The following is a 9335-nucleotide window of genomic DNA, read 5'->3' as shown; positions in this document are numbered from 1 at the left end:
AAAAATAAATGTACATCATAACAATCTTAAATGCTATAATATGGCTACTCGTGTGCCAATTAAACAAATATGTTTTGATGATATTATGTCAATTAAGTCATAGTAAAACCAACAAATGTTTGCGTGGAATTATTATAACTAAGAGTAGTAAAATATAAAAACGTTACACGGCATATTATTATGTAAGCAAGTCACAAGAGTGTGTGCTACGCATTCGTTTAACGGTGTGTGTATCCGTTGATCGCGCATCGAATAGGTAATTTCAGTATACCAGTATATAGGTGGCGTTCAAACAATTTGGGAAACGTTAAGAGAATTTATTATGAACAAGTTTGAAGTATGTATGTTTTATAGTTAAATGTATTTTTGTTCACATTATCATATAACCAATTGAGTGATTGAATAATCAGGGTCAATAATATCATTCTTATAAAATATTGTGGAAGTCGTGGACCATTGTTTTCTTTATTACTTTTTTTTTTTTTTTAATTTAATTTTTGTTTATTCATTCAATCTATATAGGTGTGTAATTTTAGTGCACAATTATTACACCTTACAAAAAAAATTATAATTTTAAATTGTTAAAACAAAATCTAATATTAACTATTCGTTTGATTAAAATGTTATATTAATGTAATATTTAAATTATGTTTGTATTTTATAATAACAATTTTTAAAAATCTGCAACTGATTTTCAAAAACGCATTGAATGCGATGACTTAAAATAACAAAAAAAAAAAAGTAAAAATACTTTTGAGAAATATAATATACATTTACCCAAGCCTGTCTTATATTATAGTAATCATACTATGGTATATTAAAATAAATTAATAATAAACAAGTTACACTTCCTAATATTTTCAATAATTTATTTTTTTTATAAGTTTTTATAATTTATATGCTTTGAACAGATTTATGGAATGGTTAATCGTTTTAATAAAACTGTATAGTTCTGTTTTCTTTATGTTTTTTTCACCATTTAGTTTACGTTTCTTTAAATTTGCTCTACCTCGTAACTATTTTAAATAGAAAACTAAATATATTTGATAGATCAAAAATTGTGTGTAACATATTTTTTTTTCTTGGCCAATCGTGAAATACTTGTATTTGTGCAGTGTCCGTATGAAATATTTGAGGTGTTTGGACACGAATCCGGAATAGACGTGCACGTGTGAGTGATTTTGTAGACATAAAATAACGCTTGTGAAAATGAACTTTTTGGCAGTATGATAATTCCTGGTATAATCGATGCTATTTTAGACGATATTTAGCAACGTACCACACTTTGTTTGAGTCGCGATTGCTACACCTGAAATGTGGAATGTTCATAGATTGAAAAAAAAAAATAGGTTAATATATTTGTGGGACTTGTACGCGAATCGAACTACACTTAATGATTAGTGTCATTGGTGTATTACAGACTTTTATGAGTACAAGAAAATGGGAGACTGTGTAGATCTTTAAATTGTCGTTAGAAAAACGTAGAGGGAAAAAACGTGTGCCTTATATTTCGGAAAGTAAACTCAAATAATCTCTTAAGAGCTGTAAAAATGAAAAGCAGAAAAAAATACAACACCCACAAATGGTGTAGGTTTTCTAACAGTCTAAGTTGGCTTCGAGCCCAGAGTGAAATAAAAGTCATTTTGGTAGACTTAATACGGACATCTTAACGTTTATAATATATAAATATATATATAGTTATGTGGGGGATACACTCTCCGATAAAGATAAGATTTTTGGATATTGTTCCAGAACACGCATTGCAACATAAATATTATGATTAGAACCTAACTAAAGTTTCATGATGAGATCACAACACGGTTATATTTTGAAAATCTATCTGTAATATATGTATATGATACAGCATAGTTTCTTTAAATAGAACGGAATTTCACATTATTACTTTCAATAACTAAGGTAATATTTTTATTATTTGAAACAAGTTATATTGAAAATATAAATATAATATTTCGAGAATAATTACATTTTTTAACAACCTACTTAAACGGAATTATAAATGATAATATTTCTGTTAACCGCGAGTTCATTATTTTAAACTTAAATTTCTTTGAAATAACTTGGCTTAAGTTATACATATATTACTTAAGAACCCAACATTTTTTTTGTTTAAAATTCCATACATATATATATTAAAATTGTCGTAATATACAGATAAGTAATTCCATTGTTATAAGTGAGAATTTCGATAATCTCCCTTTCTTTCCAAAGTTCTTAATTCATCATATAAATATAATTTATTGTTATTATTATATCTTTCGAATTTTCATCGTATAGTCTGCCAATGATTTCATTCTGTAGCCCAATTTAAAATCGCATGCTACAGTTATAAGCATATTTTTGCTATCATGGTGACCGTTAACCACGAAATATCATTCGCAGCTATCTTGTTCTGTATTTTTTATTATTACAAATACAATTGTGCACCGATTTTTTCATTTAAAAACGTGTTTATCAATAAAAGTAAGCTGTGCTCAAACAAATCAAGTATAACATTATTCATCTTAAGCTGTTTCTTTTTTCATGTCTAGTAACATAAAAATAATTAATTAGCTAATATCTCGTTATTTACGATGACCTCGCACGGCCGGTCCAGTCGATTGTCTTATCAACTTGTGATAATCGAATCAATTATGAATTAATCCACCAAGCCATATTAAAAATCTAAACCTCCCTTCATCATTCCAATAAGATAAACATAAATTAAAACAAATTAGCCATGTATACTCTAATGAAAAATATAATGTAAGCACTACTTCTAATATAAACCCTCAACCTAATAAATCTTTTGCTCAAGCACAACTCATCTGCTAAGTCAACCCCCTTCCTCCTCAATAAAAACCCTGGACACCTATCTCATTAAATGGCCTTCTTTCTTAACAACTTTCAAGTCACTATATGTCCCCCGATCTCTCTATTAACTAATCTCATAAAGAAACTAAATTAATGTTCTCTAAGAATGAAAAATAGACCAATTAATATCATTTATCAGTTCTCAATCATCCAATAAAACGCCAATGGATCAGCTCACAAAAAAACAAAACACATAGTATGCCTTCCTCTCAACAAATTACATCGATGTATTACTTATTATAACTTATAATAAGTTATAAGTGATGCTCACCTAATACCAAACTCCTACTTTCACATTTCTGGCTATTTAATACATTATCACTGTAACCATTCAACCATTTCGATGTTTCAGCCCCCGCAAATTCTACAATATTAATAAAATCAGTTATTATTTATTAAACAAACCATACTTCCACCAAAAAATGCTATACACACCACAATGATTTTTCTAAAACTGAGCCAAATCTCTACCACTATCTCATCAACTTGCTTTCACCCCAGTATAAAAATGAATAAAATTACGATGATTTCCTTCAATTTTTAACTTTATTGGAAATCACTTTCTTGTAGCAGATGATTTCAACTCTAAATAGCCCATTGGAGCTTTAGCCTTACTAACAATAGCAGTAAAATTCTCAAAAACCTTATACTAAACCACAATTTTAAAACAATATCTCATCTTAACCCTATATAGTAGTCTTTACATGCCAATATACATCCCGGAGTTAGATTTATTTATTACAATTATTTTCAGTTATATAAAATTCTCCACCACCAAATTTTCTGACCTCTGCTTCAATCAAACACCAATATTATTCACCCTAAACTTATTGTATTATTTTATATGTAGATCATAAATATATTTTATAAAAAAATAAAGAAAAATATATTTTAACTTTTGATTTTTCCTTTAAACATTAATTTGTATTGCTTAAAAAGTCAGTATACCCACACGCTTTGTATTTATCTAACTAACATAGAACATGAAAATATATCTAACTTTAGAAGAATTTGTTTTTTTTTTGATATTTTAATTTTAAAGCATATTATAAGTATTATAAATTTATAAATATCTATACACAGTATTAAGATAAAGTCAAGTCAAAATGATATAATATGTAACGTAGGTATATACTACGTATCTATTAAATTAACCTTTATTAAATATTATTGCTATGCATAATATGAAACGAATCTAATTAAATCAGTTAGCCTCGGAGTCACGTTCCATATGTCACGATCAGTGATGTATGACTGAGACTATTAAGATAATTTTTCAAACAATGTTTATTTTGAAATGATATAGGTCGACATTTTACCCAACTCACTACTAAGTAAACGCTATTAACTCTTTACACAGACATTATAATGTAAATCGTTATCTGAATAATTTTTGGATATGACTTGATGACAATTCATCGGTTTTTCGTTTATAAAACAAAAACACTCATATATATTGTCTATTTAGACACATTTTATTCAATTTATTTGGATCCTATAGACCGTGAACAACCTTAGCTGTAATATATTGTTATATACAAGGCGATACATCAGTGCTTGCTGATCATTCCAGTTTTTCTATATTAATGCATTTATTAAATGTTTGCACTTTGAAATTTTTAGTTTTAGTAGACAAGTGTGTTATTCTAAAATAATTAATTTTATTTAAACTGTTTAAGAAGCGATATGGATTCAATTAAATGCATTGTTAAAAACAAAAGGGCGAGAATGTAAGATACATTTTCCAATATAGAAAATATAACATATTAATACGGCATATTTAAAAGCTAAAAATAGACTACTCTGTACTTAACGATAGTTATAGCAATTGTTGCAGATGTGACGAAAGCTTAGTATTATGTCAGGACCATATCGTCAGCGAGAGGGCAAGAAGGACATTTTCACTCTCTTGAGCTATCTAACTATTTCCTCATCTTTAAATTTAAAATGTATATAGTTTATGTAATAAGACACACAAGAGATGTCTTATGGCAGAATGAATAATGCGCTAACATTTTTTAAATAAATAGTATTACATATATGAGAACTTTCATCATATTCTGTTAAATTTCATCTGCAGTAATATTAAAAAAATGATAGCTGCAAGTTTACAAACTACCCAGAGAATATTGATCTACAAAACCGTTCGTAAATATAAACGATTTTTTCTTCACGATATCCATTTATTGTCCTTTTAACAAGATAGCGGGACTGGTATTTTTATATTTGTTTAAAACACCTATAAGTTACACTTAAAATAATTTAAAACAAACAATATAATTTTGGACGTCGATTAACCAGTGAACAGTTATCACTTATCACGTATGCCACTTCATAAATTATAAAAATGATACCGGTATATATAAGAAAATAAATAAATATCATTAAATATAATAAATATCAGGTATATATCAGTGATATAATTGTAATCTTTAATAGATGTAATTTTTAATATTCTCTTAACACGTTAAATTCGATTTGCTTCTCCGCAAGATTTGATTTGTTAGGAGCCTGTATTATATGGACGATGTTAATTATATTATTATAGTTGTTTACATGCTAAACGGTACACCTGAAACACTGGGCGACTTACCAACTTATATGTGATATATAAGCTACTTTGTAAATAATAAATATATATATATATAAATTTTACTACAATGATTAATCAAAAGGGTTGCCGACACGACGACTTTCGACACTATTTCTCTTTAGCAGAAAATAATAATATTATTATTATAATTATTAATATAGCTATTATATTATATTATAATCATCGTTGTTCTCCGAAACATGGTCGCTTATAATTATCATTAATATTATTAAATATATAATAATAATAACTATTATTATATTACCATTATGCTTACGATTATGATGAATACGTATACTCGGTAATAGCAATAAATTAAAGACCACTAAAAATTTTATGTTGCAAAATAGTCGAATTTGCCTTAATTCTAGAACTGATTAAGTCCAATAGTATAATTCTAATTTCTATAATGATAAAACGTACATTACATGTTTCCTGATTAAGGTGATATTGAATAGTATATGTTTTAATTTTTTTATTGAAATTTAAAAATAAAACATTTTTTCTGTAGATAATAATATAGTGTTTTTAACACTATTGATATTTTAAAAACTGTAATTGTTTTTAAAAGTAATATAAGTTTTTTTCTATAAATAAATATTTTTAATTGTTTTTATCATATTTTTTTCAAATATTTGAATGAAAAACAATTTTTAATTACTAATTTATTCAAATATGGTCATATGGAATGTTTTTTTGTTGTTTTTAATAATATAAGTTTGTGTATAAACAATATTTTCAAATATTTAGTTTTAAAATAGTGAGTGTCTTTAATTTATTTTACTCCAATATTTTACTTTTATGTATGTGAATTTCTCTCGTCCTCTTGAATCGTATTACTATAATGACGTCTTGAATGATAATTAAATCCAAAGTGACTTAAAAACATACACATTTTAGTGATCAGTGAATGACAGGGAAATTTAAAATTATAGCCTTTTATGATACATGTCCTTTCATATGAAAGTTTCTGATAAAATTGTCGGACAAAATATCACAACTAAGTTAAACAAGGAATCTGTTAGATTTACTATTCCTATTCCACTGCTTCGAATTTATTACTATAAATTAACTACTAATGCGTTTAATTATACTAGTGATCAATTTAAGTGTATATTTTTTTTTCGTCCCAACAAAAATCCAGTTTAATGATTTAATTTTTTGTGTATTCTGTGTAACTTAATAGTTTTTTTTTTCTCACAACTTTCCATAAAGTTAAATGGTGAAACATAATAATATAGTAACATACACTTTTTAAATATTAATTATATTATATGAGTTTTGTTTGTATATTTTGATTCGACACTGACGTGATATAAAATAGTTAAGGTATTATTGTAAAATTCTAATTTGTATTCCGATGCTTCGATAATTTAGAGATGAAACTGAGTAATTTTTATTTTATTTTAATCGTAACAAATCCTACAATATGTAGTTATTTATTTTATATTAAATATTTACACGACCGTTCTACAAGCGATAATAATTCCATTTTGTTTTCTTAAAACTTAAATCAATATCATAAATCCATTAATAATTGTATTAAAATCCTTCTTAAAAATCCATTTCAATATAACAATAAATGAATAACATCTTGAATTTTTGTGTTCGTTTTGATTGCATTAAGCCATTTTTCATCATGCTATTACTTAATAAGTAAGTACCTATGTATTTATTATTATTTTAATTTTATTATCTACCTACTCTGATATTATAATAACGCTATATTTGCAGTTCCTAAGCTGTAACAATATAATTTGTCAGATAGCTCTATAAATAAAATAGCAATATAAATAACTGTAGCAGGTATTATAATATTAAATTATATTGTTGTAATAATGCCAAGGTAAATTGACAGAATTTATGGTCTACTGTCAAGTCCATTGCTCTGTATGTTGACTGAAAAGTTAAAAATATAACACGAAGTGGCGATAGAAAAACATAGATAAAGAAAATCGTTTAGTTTTTTTTTTTTTTTTTTTTTTTTTTGTCATCCAACAACTAATGAATTTCATTTTGTAGAAGTATCACTAATACACTATTTCGTCTTTTAAACGGCTATCCGGAAAGCTAAGCCTATTCGTTTTCTAATCCGTAGGAGACGTGTATCAATATTAAGTCTGAACGAAATATTTCAGTAATCAGCAAGATGAGTAAGGGATGTAATTGAGTTCCTTTCGCCGGCTATACAATATTGAAGTTTGGTGTCTGAATATTATATTTCTTTAGGTTTTAATTATTTCACAATTTTATCGTAAAACATTGACATTTTCAAATTGTTTATAACGATTGATTTTTGGGAATAAACATATGACACAATAAAGACAATAATAACTAATAGTTAGGAATGAATGGCATGTCAAAAAAAAAAAAAAAAAATAATAACAGTAGAATACCATGGACAAAATGGAAAATGGTGTGCTTTATATAAATCTATAAATAATTAATAAGTAAAAAAAAAAAGACGGGATGTAGTTAACAGCTTTGTTATACATAATATGTTATTATTAAAGTGTATCTCATCATCGAGTAAGTCATTATAAAATGCGTGTTAAATTTAAACTATTATAGTTATAAAAAAAATGATTCAAAACCATAATATTGATTTATTTATTTAATAATCTTCTTTCAATTTTTCAAGCTATTTTTCAATCTTTTTTTAACAATTTTTTATTAAAATTTATAGAAATGTCTAATGATGCCATTGTTAAAATTATACCACGTATAGACAATTACAATAATATAAGTAATCGGTGAGAATTTTAAATGTCTATTAATGTGTTATTAATTTACGAATTACAATAACATAAACAATTATTTTATGAGAAATCATTATTTTATATGGGAATAATAACGAATCCCTCAAAATTTAAACACAGAAAACTATTAACAAATGTTTGAGTAAAAAACCCGTATTTGGTGGTTACAATATATTTAAATTTAATAATTATTAACGATTATTTACTACTAATAAAAAATATGGTCAACCATAAAATAGTTTTCTATGAAAAAGTTTCTTAGAATTTTCTAATACCTATAAATCTCCTTAATAAATAAATTGACGCATTTTCCAAAAAAAAAAAAAAAAATTATATATTGAAATATTTTGTGAAAATGGCTTTTTTTTAAATATTTCAACATTTTATATTGCGTTAAATTTATCAAACCCTAACCTCGGAATCGTATAATATAGGTACTCAGAATTTTCCTGAGAATTCCAGCTTAATGCAATGACTCAAGGACACTTACGACGATTCGAAAAAAAATAAATCGAACATTCAGTTTTAGCTCGGAGGGGAAAAATTATTTTTTTCTGCACGTCTAGAGCTAAACATATCGAATTTGCTCTTTGTATTAAAGCTGGTTGGTCCCCCGACAAACACACAAAATCCATGTTACAAACGGAATATACAATATATTTACAATGTACAAGTCGAACCCAAACATAAGATGTTCGAAACAATATTTATTAAGCTTCACGTTTGTACTTAATTTATTTCGTTTTCAGGTTAAGAAATTTTAAAAATCGGTCTCTTACATAACGTTTAAGACATAAATAATAGAATAATAATTAATAATAACCGAAGCATACTATGTAAATTATCTTTGACCGGCAAATAGATGTTATAATATCTGAATTTATAAATGTATATTACTAATTATTATAATAATTTAAAAAATTACATTTTGACCCTTAAATTAGTTTACTCGTATACAACATATCGAAATGCATATATTTGATAACGTTCCTCAAACATAATAATAAAGTCAATAATCTTACGCATTATAGATAAAACTAAATTAAGCTTAATACTAATCGTTAAAAATATGTACTTCATTAAAGTTAAATGAATAACATTTTCTGTTTAGT

General features: G+C 25.8%; 1 protein-coding gene across 1 annotated transcript in view; it reads left to right on the top strand.

Moving 5' to 3' along the window:
• The first annotated feature begins 247 nt into the window (after nucleotides 1–247).
• Nucleotides 248–9335, top strand: part of LOC112595241 (cell adhesion molecule 3-like) — a 259369-nt gene continuing 250281 nt past the window's right edge. The window contains exon 1 of the mRNA XM_025340378.1: nucleotides 248–337. The gene's annotated coding sequence lies outside the window, so the exon portion shown is untranslated. The remainder of the gene's footprint in view (nucleotides 338–9335) is intronic.

Source organism: Melanaphis sacchari, unplaced genomic scaffold (genome assembly GCF_002803265.2).
Source record: "Melanaphis sacchari strain LSU unplaced genomic scaffold, SCAv2.0 Contig261_pilon_pilon, whole genome shotgun sequence".
Classification (NCBI taxonomy): domain Eukaryota; kingdom Metazoa; phylum Arthropoda; class Insecta; order Hemiptera; family Aphididae; genus Melanaphis; species Melanaphis sacchari.
This window is presented reverse-complemented; position numbering and strand designations above follow the sequence as displayed.